At 35.8% G+C, this 15050-nt stretch overlaps 1 long non-coding RNA gene across 1 annotated transcript; it reads left to right on the top strand.

Annotated features, from left to right (window-relative positions):
* The first annotated feature begins 14165 nt into the window (after positions 1-14165).
* On the top strand, positions 14166-14565 carry LOC116128342. The gene is made up of 3 exons (XR_004127747.1): positions 14166-14250; positions 14358-14433; positions 14529-14565. It is a non-coding gene; the product is annotated as an uncharacterized LOC116128342 (long non-coding RNA).
* The last annotated feature ends 485 nt before the right edge of the window (positions 14566-15050 follow it).

The following is a 15050-nucleotide window of genomic DNA, read 5'->3' as shown; positions in this document are numbered from 1 at the left end:
TGGTTAACTATTGATTTGGATAACTTTTGTGTTTTTTAGGCTTTGATTGAGTATATTGGAGTATTGGAATGAAATTGGGACTTCATCATGAAGAAGCTGAGATTATCTAACATTCTTAAAGGCCACGACCATGCCTTGGTAGTTCACCATGGCCATGGTGGTGGAACAAAGAGAAAACAAAAAGATGAGGAAGCACCAACATTTAGATCTCATGGTATAGTTAACTTCATAATTAAACTGGGAGACATTTGTATTGAGTGGAAAGTTATTGTTCTTTTATTATATTGGATCTCTACTTACTGAAAGCTTTCATGTGATGGTGTTTCTTAGATTTAGGTTTGAATCTCCTAAAGGAGTAAGATGGTGTTTCTTAATTTCCAAAGCAAAATGATATGTTTTGGAGTCTGAGAAGCTTTCTCCTATTTCAATGGGATCTTCTTCTCGTTGAAGATTTTCCCCTACGTTCTTATTGGAGTTGATTAAATAAGTTCCTTGTTTCAAAGTTTTCATATTGTCTTATCTGCAGACTAACAGTAAGGGATGATGATGAATTCAGTTATGACTGATTATGATGATGAATTTTTTATGTATACAGGTTTTAGAAGAAAGCAGAAAATGGTGAGAGCAAAAAATACAACCATTCCTTATGAAGACACATCGTCATTTGCAATCCAATTTCAAGACTTGTGACATAAAAAAACAATACGAGGAGGTGTCGAAAAGAGATATTTGCCCTGGAAGAAGTTTGGATTTAGGACTTATAACAAGTTTAGGTTTAGGTGATGAGATCAATGGTTGGATTCATAATTTGAAATGGGACCGGTTGGTGAGTATTAGATATGATGGATATAAGCATTTGATTTATGAGTTTTTTGGTAGTTTGGAAGTTGTGGAGACAGATACTGATGAGTTTCTAGCGTATACAATGTTTTTTAGATTAAAGAATCAGAACTTTGTAGTGAGACCACAAGATTTAGTAACCTGGATAGGATTTGATTTTGAATGTTTTGGATAACGTATCTAGAACGTGGGATTCCAAACAAGCTTTGATAGATATTTCTGGGATAGGGATTTACTATCCACATAGGTGTAAATCTACAAAGTTAAAGAATCCTGCTATGAGAGTATTTCACAGATATCTGACTTACGCATTTAATAGTAGGAAAGAGACAAATGAAAATGTGATGGTTAAGGATTTAATGTTCATGGAAGCAGCACTAGCAGGAAGGCAAGTAAATTTAGCGAAGTTATTGATTAAGAAGTTGGGAGAGATTCAAGCAGAAAAAGGAGAAATATATTGGGGGATGCTTGTTACATTAATATGTGAGAAGTTGGGTATTGAGATCACCCCTAATGATGCAGGAAATAAGATTAAGTTTTTTGCAAATAATGTGTTGGGGGATGTGACATTGAATAAAATGGGTTTGATTAAAAAGAATATGACAGGAGAATGGTTTGTGATTAGGGATGAAATGGAGGGAGATGCAACGGTTCAGGAAGGTGTCAGTGTTCTAGAAGGGGTAAATGAAGGACAAGTCTATGTGCGCAAAAGAAGAAGAACGAGTATTGAACCTGAATCATCTCAGAATGTAGAAGATATGTCTTCTCATACTTTAGACGAAATAGTAAGTAGATTTGAGCAGATAGAAAAGTTTCAAGAGGAGTGTTTTTCAGGTATTAAGAGGCAAATGCAAGAACAACATGATCAATTGCAAAGTGATTTCAACTCGTTCACATCAAGAATAAAAGAAACAGTTGACATCATTGGGGAACGCATGACATACAGCCTGATGAAGAACTTCTCAACAGCCTCCTTCTCCTCCAGTCCACCTCCACCCTCTGCACCATGATGAAGAATTTCTCAACAGCTTCCTCCTTGTCAATATTCTTGGGGAACACACTATGAATGTTAATTATGATTATGTGTACTTCAAATACTAAGTTTTATGTACAAAGATTAAATTTTTCTTTTGTTTATAAATAGATTGATTTCAGCGGATGTTCTTGATAAAAATTGTCTTTTGTTTATAAATAGATTTGCCTTTTGTTTATACATATCTCTGTCACCATGATACGCTCCATGTTTCCTTAATTAGTTCTCACCAGTTGTACATATATACTTCCTTATTTAGTCAGAATCTGTATATAGACATAGTTTTGGTAGACAGATTTAATAACTGTAATTTAGGCAAATATTTTTGTTGTAATTTAGGCTTGATTCTAGCCTTGTATATTGCACATTGTGCCTATATAATGAGAAGAAATCCTCACAAAGAGGACATTGACTCCAATTGACATGGTATCAGAGCCAGGTTCCTAAGTTACGAACCTTTCTCATGTGGGTTTTTGTTTTTTTTTTTCTTTTGTTGTCTTTGGGTCACGTTGGGCTTCCTCATCGGTGCTGTCTGGCGTTGTTTTTAGGGCTTCTTGGTATTTTCAACACTGTTTGAGTGTCTCTTGGGGTTTTTTGGTGCATTCTAGGTGGGTTTTCTTGGTGGCACAACTTTGGTTCTGAGGTTGTCGGCAGTTTCTAGTGGTCTGTTGCATTTGTCGGTAGTTTCTAGTGGTTCCTTAGTGGTGGTCAATCTCTTCTAGGGTGGTTTGGGGTTTCAATTTTTGGGGTGTCGATTGTTACAGGTTTTTGGGCAGGTATCGTTACCAGTTATTTTCTGAAATTGTTTGGTTGCTACTGTTTGGGATTGTTCTTGGGCTGGTTATTGGCTATCTTTTTAGTGTTTAATTTGGCTATCATGTCTTCTGATTCTATTGCGGTGAAATTCACGGGTAAGAACTATTCTGCCTAGGAATTTCAATTTCGTTTATTTGTTATGGGGAAAGAGTTACGAGATCATATTGATGGGAGTGATCAGGCTCCCACTGATGTTTCTAAACTAACTTAGTGGTAGACCAAAGATGCTCGGGTGATGACATGGATTTTAGGATCAGTGGATCCTATTATTGTTCTTAATCTAAGGCCATATAAGACTGTTAAATCTATGTGGGAATACTTAAAAAAAGGATATAATCAGGACAATATTGCTCGACGTTCTCAATTAGAGTACGAGATTGCTAGTTATACTCAAGGTGATCTCTCCATTCAGGATTATTTTTCTGGATTTAATAATCTCTGGGGAGAATTTACTGACATTATTTATGCCAAGGTGCCAGAAGAATCTCTCTCAGTTGTGCAGGAAATTCATGCACAAAGTAAGCGAGATCAATTTTTGATGAAGTTACAACCTGAATTTGAAGCCACTCACTCTAATTTGATGAATCGCAATCCTGCGCCATCTTTGGATGTCTGTTTTGGGGAGTTACTTCGTGAGGAGCAATGACTTACCACCCAGGCCACTTATCATCACAACAAAATGATATCCAATGCAGTGGCTTATGCTGCTCAAGGAAAAGGCAAGGGACGAAACATGAGGAAAGTTCAATGCTTCAACTGCAAGGAATATGGGCATATTGCTACCAACTATTCACATAAATCTTGCAACTACTGTAAGAAGCCGAGGCATATTATTAAGGAGTGTCCTGCTCGTCCCTAAAATCGTCAGGCCAATGTTTATCAGGCTACTCTGGATTCCGCTTCTTCTACTACTACTAGTGATTCCTCTGCTCTTACTACTGAGAAAGTACAACAGATGATTTTTTCCACGTTTTCAGCCTTAGGATTGCAAGGTAACAGTTCGCTTTCTCCCTCATGGATTATGGATTCGAGTGCATCTAATCACATGACTAGTTCTTCTGATACTCTTAGCAATGTTCAAACTTATACTGGATCAACACATATTCAGATTACTAACGGTTGTCAGTTACCTATTCATGCTATTGGGGATGTTGATTCCACTATTAGAGATGTTTTTGTATCTCCTCAGCTTTCTACCAGTCTTATTTCAGTCAGGCAATTGGTTGATAATAACTGTGATGTTCATTTTTCTCGTGATGGTTGTCTTATGTAGAATCAGGTGTCGGGCAAGATACTTGCGAAAGGGCCTAAAGTTGGACGTTTATTTCCTATGCACTTTTCCATTCCTACTATTATTTCATTTGCTTGTAACGCTGTGAACAATAAGTGTGAAGTATGGCACAAATGGTTGGGTTATCCTAATTCTGCTATTTTATCTCATATAATAAACTCTGGTTTGTTGGGCAATAAAGATCAATTTTCTTTTCCTCTCTCTTTTGATTGTTCCACATGCAAATTAGGTAAAAGTAAGTCTATTTCTTTTCCTTCTCATGGCAGTCATGCTGATCGCTGTTTTGATTTAATTCATAGTGATGTGTGGGGAATTTCTCCGGTTATCTCACATGCAAATTATAAATACTTTGTTACATTCATCAATGATTATACAAAGTATACTTGGATCTATTTTCTTCGTGCTAAATCTGAGGTCTTATCTATTTTTCAACAATTCACTGCCTATGTTGAGACTCAATTTTCTTCTAGCATTAAAATTCTGAGGTCTGATTCAGGGGGTGAATATATGTCTCATGAGTTTCATGATTTTCTAAAAAAAAAGGCATTGTTTCTCAGCGTTCTTGTCCATATACACCTCAGCAAAATGGTGTTACTGAACGTAAAAATAGACATTTGTTGGATGTTCTTCGTACTCTATTGCTTCAATCATCTGTTCCTCCTAAATTATGGGTTGAAGCTTTATCTACGGCTGTTTATTTAATTAATAGATTGCCATCCAGTGTCTCGAATTATGAAACTCCTTACTTTCATCTTTATCATCAACATCCTAGATACCTTGACATGCATACTTTTGGTTGTGTTTGTTTTATTCATTTGCCTTCTCATGAATGACATAAGTTATCTGCTCAATCTGTTAGATGCACATTTATGGGTTATAGTACTTCACACAAAGGCTATGTTTGCTATGATCCATGCTCTAACTGATTTCGTATTTCCCGTCATGTTGTGTTCTTTGAAAATTAGTCATTCTTTCCTTCTCATGATAAGTCTTTGCCTGAGATACATGTTTTGCCTCATTTTGATGACTTGACTCCTTCTATTGATCAATTCAAATCTGGACTTGTATATGAAAGACGGCAACCTATTTTGCCCCTTCCTGAGCCTGGTCCGCCATCTGAGCCTGTTCAAACTGAATCCTCTATGGGTGATCTGGATACTACCCCAATTCCTCGCCGCTCGACCAGAGAGTCTTGTCTGCCAGATTGGTATGGTTTCTCTCATACCTCTGTCCATCTTACTCTGTCTACTATTCCCATTCCATCAGGTTATTCTGAGGTAGCTAAACATGACTATTGGTGTGCAGCAATGGCTGAGGAACTTTAGGATAATCATACATGGGATGTTGTCCCTTGTCCTCCTCAGGTAAAAGCTATTGGTTGCAAATGGGTCTATTCTATCAAGCTGCGTTCTGATGGAACTCTGGATTGGTAAAAGGCCTGGTTGGTTGCACTTGGCAATAGACAATAATATGGGGTGGACTATGAGGAGACTTTTGCTCCAGTTGCCAAAATGACTACGGTGCGGATTGTCCTATCTGTTGCTGCATCCCAAGGTTAGTCTTTTCATCAGATGGATGTCAAAAATGCATTTCTTTATGGTGATCTCAAAGAAGAGATATACATGACTATTCCACCTAGTTTGTCATCCTCTTCTTCCTCAGATGTTTGTAAGTTGAAACGATCATTGTATGGGTTGAAACAAGCTCCCCAGGCCTGGTTTGATAAATTTCGCTCCATTTTGCTCCAATTTTCATTTCAGCAGAGTGCATATGATTCTTCTTTATTTTTTTGCAAGACATCTCTTAGCATTGTCCTCCTTCTTGTTTATGTTGATGATATTGTTATTACTGGAACGGATTCTAGCTTGATCACCCGACTGCAGCAACATCTTCAAGCCTCATTTCATATGAAGGACCTTGGTTCTCTTACATACTTCATAGGCTTGGAAGTTCAAACTGATTCCTCTGGCATTTTTTTGAATCAGCATAAATATACTCAGGATCTGATTGCATTGGCTAGTTTTCAAGATACTTCTTCTGTGGATACTCCTATGGAAGTAAACACGAAGTATTGTTGGGAAGAGGGTGATCTCCTTTCCGACCCTACTATGTGTTGACAATTAGTGGGGAGCCTAAACTACTTAACCATTACTCGTCCTAATATTTCCTTTACAGTATAGCAAGTTAGTCAGTTCACACAGGCTCCATGTCATCTACACTTAGCTACCGTTTGTCGTATCATTCGATATCTTCGAAGTTCTCCTAGTCGTGGCCTATTCTTCCCTACTAGGACTCCTCTTCAGCTTGTGGCTTACAGTGATGCAGATTGGGCAGGATGTCCTGATACGCGACGATCTGTTACAAGTTGGTGCATGTTTCTTGGTGACTCTTTGATATCCTGGAAGAGTAAGAAACAAGATCGCGTGTGCAAATCTTCCACCAAATCTGAATACCATGCAATGTCTGCTACTTGTTCTGAGATTCTTTGGCTTCGTGGCCGTCTTGCTGAGATTGGTTGTATTCAATCTGATCCTACTCCTCTACATGCTGACAAGTGACAACACTAGTGTCATTCAGATTGCTGCCAATCTCGTCTTTCATGAGCATACCAAACACATTGAGGTGGACTGTCATTCCATTCGGGAAGTGTTGGACACTCGTATCATTTCTCTTCCTTATATTTCTATTGACCTCCAGATTGCAGATGTGTTTACGAAGGTCATGACACGACAATGTCATCAGTTTCTTGTGGGCAAATTGATGCTTCTTGACCGACCAGCATCAATTTGAGGGGGGATGTCACCATGATACGCTCCATGTTTCCTTAATTAGTTCTCACCAGTTGTACATATATACTTCCTTATTTAGTTAGAATCTGTATATAGACATAGTTTTGGTATAGACAGATTTAATAGCTGTAATTTAGGCATATATTTCTGCTATAATTTAGGCTTGACTCTAGCCTTGTATATTGCACATTTGTGCCTGTATAATGAGAAGAAATCCTCAAAAAGAGGACATTGAATCCAATTGACAGTCTCAACTACTCTTTTAAATGCATATGTATATGTAATACCAGACATACCCAAAGACATCAAAATTCAAATCTCAAATGAAATGTATATCCAAAATTTCATCTACAATCAGAGTCTGCAATGTGACGATAATATATACTGAAAACATTCACAATAAGTTAAATTAAGGTCATTATCATGAATTCACAACTCTACAGCAGATAGCCTACTCATACACAACCAATGACCAAAATACTAAAAGCAAAACAACTGAATCAGCATACAACTCAACTACATTCGGTAGAAATTAACCAAAGCATGAATAATTTCTACCAAATACAATTCTATATGCTTCAACCTATCAACAATATCAAACATCTCCTAACGAGACATGTTCATCATTTACAAACTCCTGTCCAGTATAGAAATTACTTTATCCTGCGAGATTCTGAACCGGACCAGTGGACATCTATCATTGTTTAACAACCAAAATTTAGCACACGTTATAAAAAACTTAAGCCAATTACAATTATACAACATACATAACACATACCTGGGTAGTAACAACATCATTCGACAACACTTGAGTTTCCGCATCGGCCACGAAAGTAGATGAAAGAAACTGTTCCTTTTCTCGCTCTACTGATGATCTTTTTCCTAAAAAGTGGCATAACACATTAATAATCAAGTTGATATTATTCTAAACTTCAAATAAGTAAATAATGTTTCAAAAAAGAAATATCATGTAAGAATAGGTGTATAACTCATACAAATTCTTTATTTTTGTATTTTTTTTCTTTTTAACCCAACATACAATTTCTTCAACCTTCGATTGCTTTCTTCTACATGGAGGACGACCTTTGCTGTGAACTGTCTATGGACTAATAATTAGACTATTCCCCTCTTTCGGAGGACTATCCCCATCTTGACTACTCAAACCGGTTGTGGAAGAGATGTTCACTTTTGTACTAAGCCCTCCCTCACTTTCCTTTTGCTCCAACTTTTTTCTCATGTCAATCATAAACTCCGTCAACATATTATAATCTTCCTCCTTGTTTGATGTCTATTGGCTACTGTCAGCATTAAATTAGACAACTTATCAAAACGTTTTTTTTCAATGTTGGTGCTCCACCTATTATAACTCACCTTAATTCTCGTATGGCATCTGTTTATATTGTTCCTCCAACGCCATAAAATGTACTTTTCTGGAACGTGTGAAACCCTTTTATGAATCAACACCATAATGGCATGTCTGCATAAAATCCCCCTAAACTCAAACAAATGACAAGTACAACGAATATCACACGAACTTTCTTCAAAGTATACCGCAAACAGAACACGGTGACTTCTATCTCCAAACCAAACATCTTCCGAAACTTGATACTCCTCGTATGAATTACATTTGTTCAGAAAAGATAATTCACAATAAATCTTCCCCGCAATCTCTTCTTGAAACTCTTTAAACTTTGCAGTTGTGTATGCACTTTGAAATTGTTTCTCAATAGGGTAATTAATTATGCATGGTATCCAAGATTTGAAAGATTTAAAATCAACCACCTTTTCTTTTTCCACTTTATCTCACAATGCATTATCATATTGTTCCACAAATTGTTTCAAAGTAGTTTTGAAATTTACATACCCATAAAAAATGCATGCATACTTTCACTACGTTAGGTAGTAGACATACCTGCCTAGAAAGTATCTTTAAGAAATGTAGGCACCCATCGTACTCTTTCTTTGTACAATCCACATAACCATCCATTCTCGTGAAAGTTGTGCACATCAACAAATTAGTTTCACCGTTCTTCGAACTCTTCACGAGTAAAGGAATCATACACAATATTTTACAACTTAAACTTTATAGTTTCATATTCCTTATACCTTTTTAACTTTTCAAGCAGTTTCTTCATTATATGCCACAAACACCACCTATGTCTTATACCAGGGAAAATAATCTCAATTGCATTTTGCATGGTCTTATCTTGATCAGTGATAATTCTATTAGGAGCAACATCCATGCATTCAAGCCAAGAACGAAATAGTCATACAAATGTCTCAGTGTTCTTATGAGAAATTAACCCACAACCTAACAACGTCGAATGTCCATGATGATCAACCCCCACAAAAGGAGCAAATGGTATATCATACTTGTTTGTCAGATACGTTGTGTCGAAGGTGACAACATCATCGAATTCTTTATATGCAGCCCTACATCTAGCATCAACCCATATCACGTTTTGTAATCGACTCTCTTCATCTACATCAATCATGTACCAGAAATTTGAATTCTCCTTGTGCATTTTCATAAAATACTCAAGTACTGTCGAGTATCTCCAACTCCAAGTCGTAGCCTTCTCACTTTTTCAATGTAGTTCCTACATTCTTTTTTTAGAAACGTCAAATTCTCTATACCTTCTGCCTCAACTGAACATGACTGAAAATTTTTACACAGTCTAATCTTAGCCACATCATTAACTTCAAGTCTCCTTTTCACATAAGGTTGTATCGTTCGGTTAACCTTGAAATATCTTCTTTTTATTGGACTTGTAAGATCATGGTTATATTCAAGTACAACTGATTTAATTTTCCATTTGCATTCACCATTTAAAGCTGCACTAATTTGACTCTTACAATCTGTTTTGGCAATAGGTTGTTTTTTCAAGGTATTTCTGGACTTACATCTCTCTTTCCCAGAACAAGAACATGCCACTGTCACATATCTCATCTCTCCATCATCATCTTTCTTTGACGTACGTATCATTGCTTCAAATCCCATTTTGTTACCATACCATTTGTAATACTTCACCAGACTATCAACTGAATCAAACACCATTCCAATATGAGGCTCCACTTCTTCCTCTACACATCACATATCTTCTAATTCATCACGTTCATTTTCCTAATCATTTAATAGTTTTATAATAGACAAAATTAGAATGTACTAATACAACACATCAAAAGAAACAATACGATACAATAAATTTAAAATCATGTTAACGAAAAAGTTAAGGTTTCGAGCACAATTTACCTCAATATCATTGCAATGAGGCAAACTTGACTCTTCCATATTCTGTAATTTAATGCAAAACCAATACTAATGTTCACGTTCACGAATTTGATTCACAACAATCACCAACAAATATTTTCTATCAGTTATTTTCTATTGTAACATATATTCAATCCAAAATAGAATACAAAACTAAATAAATGCATAAGTTAAATAAAAACCACTTAACAACCTCAACAAATCTTTCTAATCTGGACAAATTTTGATATTCTTATCTCCCTTTCCACTCTAAACGATTGTTTTCTGAAAAATTTATGGCTTTCATTCTTGTCACGGTAGCTGGTTGTAGGGGTGTTCAAAAAAATGCAAAAACCAAACCGAACTAGTAACCGAACCGAAAAAACTGGTTAACCAAAAAACCAGTTCAGTTTGGTTCAAAAAATTAAAAAAACTGAATTTCCAGTTCGGTTACCGGTTCGGGAAAAACTAAAAACGGTTAACCGGTTTATGAACCGGTTTTCAAATTATATATATATATTAAATAAATAAATAAAAATCTATCCCTAATTCATATTCACTTTCATTCAAATCTAAAATCGCAACCCACCAATTTTTTCGCAGCTCTCTGCCTCTCCCTTCTCAGTTCACAAATTCCCGATTATCTTCATTTTTCTTCCAGATCCAGTAAAGCTGCGGCGTCCTTCTCCTTCTTCCAGCTCCAGCAAGCACCCAAGGCCCTTCTCAGTTCACAAATACCCAATTTTCTTCATTTTTTTTCTTCCAGATCCAGCAAAGCTATGTCATCCTTCTCCTTCTTCCAACTCCAGCAAAGCTGCATCATCCTTCTCCTTCTTCCAGCTCCTTATTCTAGCAAGCACCCATGTTACTTCACAGTTTATAAATAAGATTTTCTACTCATCCATTCTCAAGAAACGAAGGCGCAGCAACAATTTCAAGGTAAGAACTTCCCTTTTATCATTTATTAAATAATATTGGCACCTTATCTTAAAGAGAAAAGAGTGAGAGATAACTCATAGAATAATGAAATTGGCATAACCAGTGTGGAAGATTCACAGACATTATTAAAAAATTTATAGTTGGGTTGAACAATGTTCTCTACTTTATTTTTCTTCATTTATGGATTAACTGTTGACTAAAACAAAACTTGTGTTCTTTATATAAAGAATATATTGCAGGAATCTCCCTTTTTCAAATATCATTTTGACGATATTTCTCTTTATAAAGCTGCAATTTCTATCACCTTCATTTGTGAAATTTTGTTTTATGTCTGCCACCAGAACTTCATAATGTTTGAAGAATTCAATAATTATGTTGTGTGTTAAATAAAAGAATATGTCCAAGTTTGATAAAATGGTAAAGGTATATATACCTGGGAAGATCGAAAAATCAAAAGAAAAAAATCAATTAGTTATGTGTCCTTTCACCCCTTTTGCAGGATAGATCAGAGCTGAGAATATACCTTTGTTCTCCTGTAGTGACACTTTGTTCTAATAAGAATCACCCAGTAGTATTAGCTTATTGAGCAAGTTTAGCATATGCTTTGCTTGGAAACAAAGAATTTTTTTTTTCTTTTTCAGAAGTCGCATAGCCATAGTGAGCAGAAATTCAGAATGTTGAACCATTTTCAAATCCCGTTTCCTTTGCATCCTGCAAGAGAAATGAGCGGCATGTCGCGCCATATAACATGAATTTTATTAATTATACACACATTAGTTTCAGGTTCTCATTTCATGAATTTCTTTAGTCTTCATGATATATTGGCTTATGTGTTATCAATTCACTTGTAAAGTCTTGATTTTAAGACTAGACAGAGGAAACATAATGGCAGTATTCCCATTTCACTGGATCTGGATACAGAAACACTAAGAAATTAGATTTTTTTTGTGTATTTGTTCAAAAGCAATTAGACTGTTATAGTCTTGGTTTGAGAGTCAAGTATGTAACCATTCAATGAAATTCTTCTTTAGGCGAAATGCATCTTAATGTTGCTTGTTCTGAAATTTGGTTCTTTTTTTTAGTTGTATGGACTGCTAGGAATGTCCTTTCACTTACATTAAGATCTTCATGTTGATGTTGCAGATGTCCAAATCTAACCCCATGGCTGCTGACCATTCTAATACTGATGAGAGTCAGGAGACACCAACTAGTAGGAATCCAACTCCAAACTCATTGGTAGCCCCACAGCCTTCTACGGATCCTGATCCATGACCACGACCACCATGAGTTCCCAAACGTGCAAGTTTTAATACTCGAAAAAATACTTCTAACATGTGGGATCATTTTTCTGTAAATCCTTGTGAGAATATGGATGATAGGACAACAACATGTGATTATTGTGGGAATGTGCTTGCATGTCCAAGTAAAAGTGGTACTAGTTGTCTACGGAATCACTTAAGTCGATGTAAAAAGTACCCTTTGAATGTCATGGATAAGAAACAAAAGATCTTAGTTTTTCAACAGACACAATCAAATGACCAATCAAGTGGTACTGCTGCCAACTCCACACAATCTTCACTTACAACTTGGAAATTCAATCCAGATAGGCTTAGATGGTCTCTAGCTAGAATGATAATTGTTGATGAGTTACCCTTTAGGCATGTAGAACGTGAGGGGTTCCGCAATATGATGAAGGATGCACAACCTTTATTTCAAGTTCCCTCTCGTATTACTGTGGTTAGAGACTGTTTTAATATTTATGTTGAGGAGAGAAATAAGTTGAAGGCCTTTTTTAGTAAGTTTAGTAAAAGAGTAAGTCTTAACACGAATACATGGACATCTTGCCAAAACCTTAACTATATGTGTTTGACGGCTCACTTCATTGATGATGATTGGAAATTACACAAAAAGATCTTAAATTTTTGTCCAATTGCTAGTCACAAAGGTTTATTGATTGGTAAGGCAATTGAGAGGTGTTTGCTTGATTAGGGTATTTCTAAGGTTTTCATCATTACCGTTGACAATGCAAATTCTAATGATGTTGGAATAAAATATCTCCAGAACCGGTTAGAAAGTTGGAAGGGTAGTGTTTTGAGTGGTGATTTTCTGCACATGAGGTGTTGTGCACATATATTGAGTCTCACTGTAAAAGAGGGGTTAAAAGACATAGAGGACTCCATTTTTAGAATTCACTCTACAGTGATATATGTGAAGTCTTCTCTGGCGGGATTACAGAGGTTTAAGGAGTGTGTAGAGCAAGAAAAGATTGAACAAAAAAATCTTTTGGTTCTTTATGTAGAAACAAGGTGGAACTCTACGTACTTAATGTTGGATGTGGCTTTAAAATTTCAGAAAGCATTTGAGTTGTTGGAAATCCAAGACGTTAAGTATAAAGATGAACTTACTAGAGGGAAAAAGTCAATGGGTTTGCCTAAGCCTAGTGATTGGGAGTATGCCCGTTACTTGTTACCTTTTTTGAAAGTTTTGTATGATGCTACTCTACGCGTGTCAGGCTCACTTTGTGTTACTGGTAATGCATACATGCGCAAGATCTTTGCCATTGGAATGCAGATTTCAACATGGTCTAGAAGTAATGATGTTGGCTTAAGTACTATGGCTAGGAGAATGAAGGGAAAACATGATAAATATTGGTCAAATATTGATAATATCAACTTAATGTTATTCATTGCAGTGGTGTTGGATCCTAGATTCAAGTTAGGATATGTGAATTAGGTTATTAGTAAATCTTATGATGATGCTAATGCTGAACTTTTGAAGACAAGTGCATACAACTCTGTATTCTTTATTTGACCAATACAAGCTCATTTATAGTTCTCCAAGTGGGCAATCTAGTCAAAGTCTCAACAAGCAAGTCAAGTTAATGTGGAAGATGTAAATGTTGATCCCAAAGAATTGATGTATTGTATGTACGATGAGGCAATGGCTGGACAGGAGGTTACGGTAACCAAATATGAGATGGATAAATATTTAGAGGATGAATGTGAGCAGCGTCACAAGGACGACATGTTTGATATCTTGAGTTGGTGGAAAGTCAATTCAAATAGATATCCAGTTCTCTCTTCGATGGCACGAGAGGTGTTGGCTATGCCGGTTTCTACTATTGCATCTGAGTCAGCGTTTAGCACTAGGGGTCGTGTATTAGATCCATTTCATAGCTCCCTCACTCCTAAGATGGTGGAGACTCTTATTTGCACACAAGATTGGATTCGGGCTACACGTGAACCATTCATGATTGAGGAGAGCTTGGAAGAGATAGCAGAGCTTGAGTCAGGTAAAGTTTTTGCATTAGTTTCAATTATTAGTTATTATATTGTCTTTATTGGATTTATTAACTGAATTTTAAATTTAACCATTATTTATATGACCTATTTTTTATAGAATTTGTGTCTTCGGCAATGGGAAATACTACTCGTATTCATCTTGATGATTGAAGGTTTTGCAGCATTTAATTGAGGTTTGATTTCTTTAATAGTTTTTTATTGTAGGCAATGAAAAAAAAATATGATTTAATTTTTATAAACTTCTAACGTTTAATTTTTATTTGGGCAGATATTGGGAGATCTACTCGTATTGACTTAATGTTGGTTTTCGCTTTCTATTTGTGGAGTTGTATATGCCAAATTTCTTTTGTTGTTTTCTATTGGGACTTATTTATTTATTTTGTTGTTTTATTATGGACTTTTATTTTTATTTCATTTCGGACTTTTATTTGTATCAATTTTTAATTTATTGTTAGTAGTGGTCAATGGATATGTATAAATGTTTAATTTTTATTTGGATATGTATTGTCTATATTTACTTATTTACAATTTAATTTAGGATAAAATTAAAAAAAAAAAGTTTTATAAAAAAATGGAAAACCGGTTCACAAACGGTTAACCGCTTTTTTTTAAAACGGTTAACCAGTTCGGTTTCGGTTCAGAAATTTTTCTGAACCGAAAATCTGGTTCGATTCAGAAATGCGGTTAACCGCTTTTGAACACCCCTAGCTGGTTGTTGAGGAAGAAACTCGAGAAGAATGTAGACGCGAAGAACATACGAGAATGATGAAACAGAAGGCATCAATAGGTA

The sequence above is a fragment of the Pistacia vera genome, unplaced genomic scaffold (assembly GCF_008641045.1).
Source record: "Pistacia vera cultivar Batoury unplaced genomic scaffold, PisVer_v2 Contig2, whole genome shotgun sequence".
Lineage (NCBI taxonomy): Eukaryota > Viridiplantae > Streptophyta > Magnoliopsida > Sapindales > Anacardiaceae > Pistacia > Pistacia vera.
The sequence above is the reverse complement of the archived record's forward strand: the minus strand, read 5'-3'. Positions and strand labels throughout refer to the sequence as shown.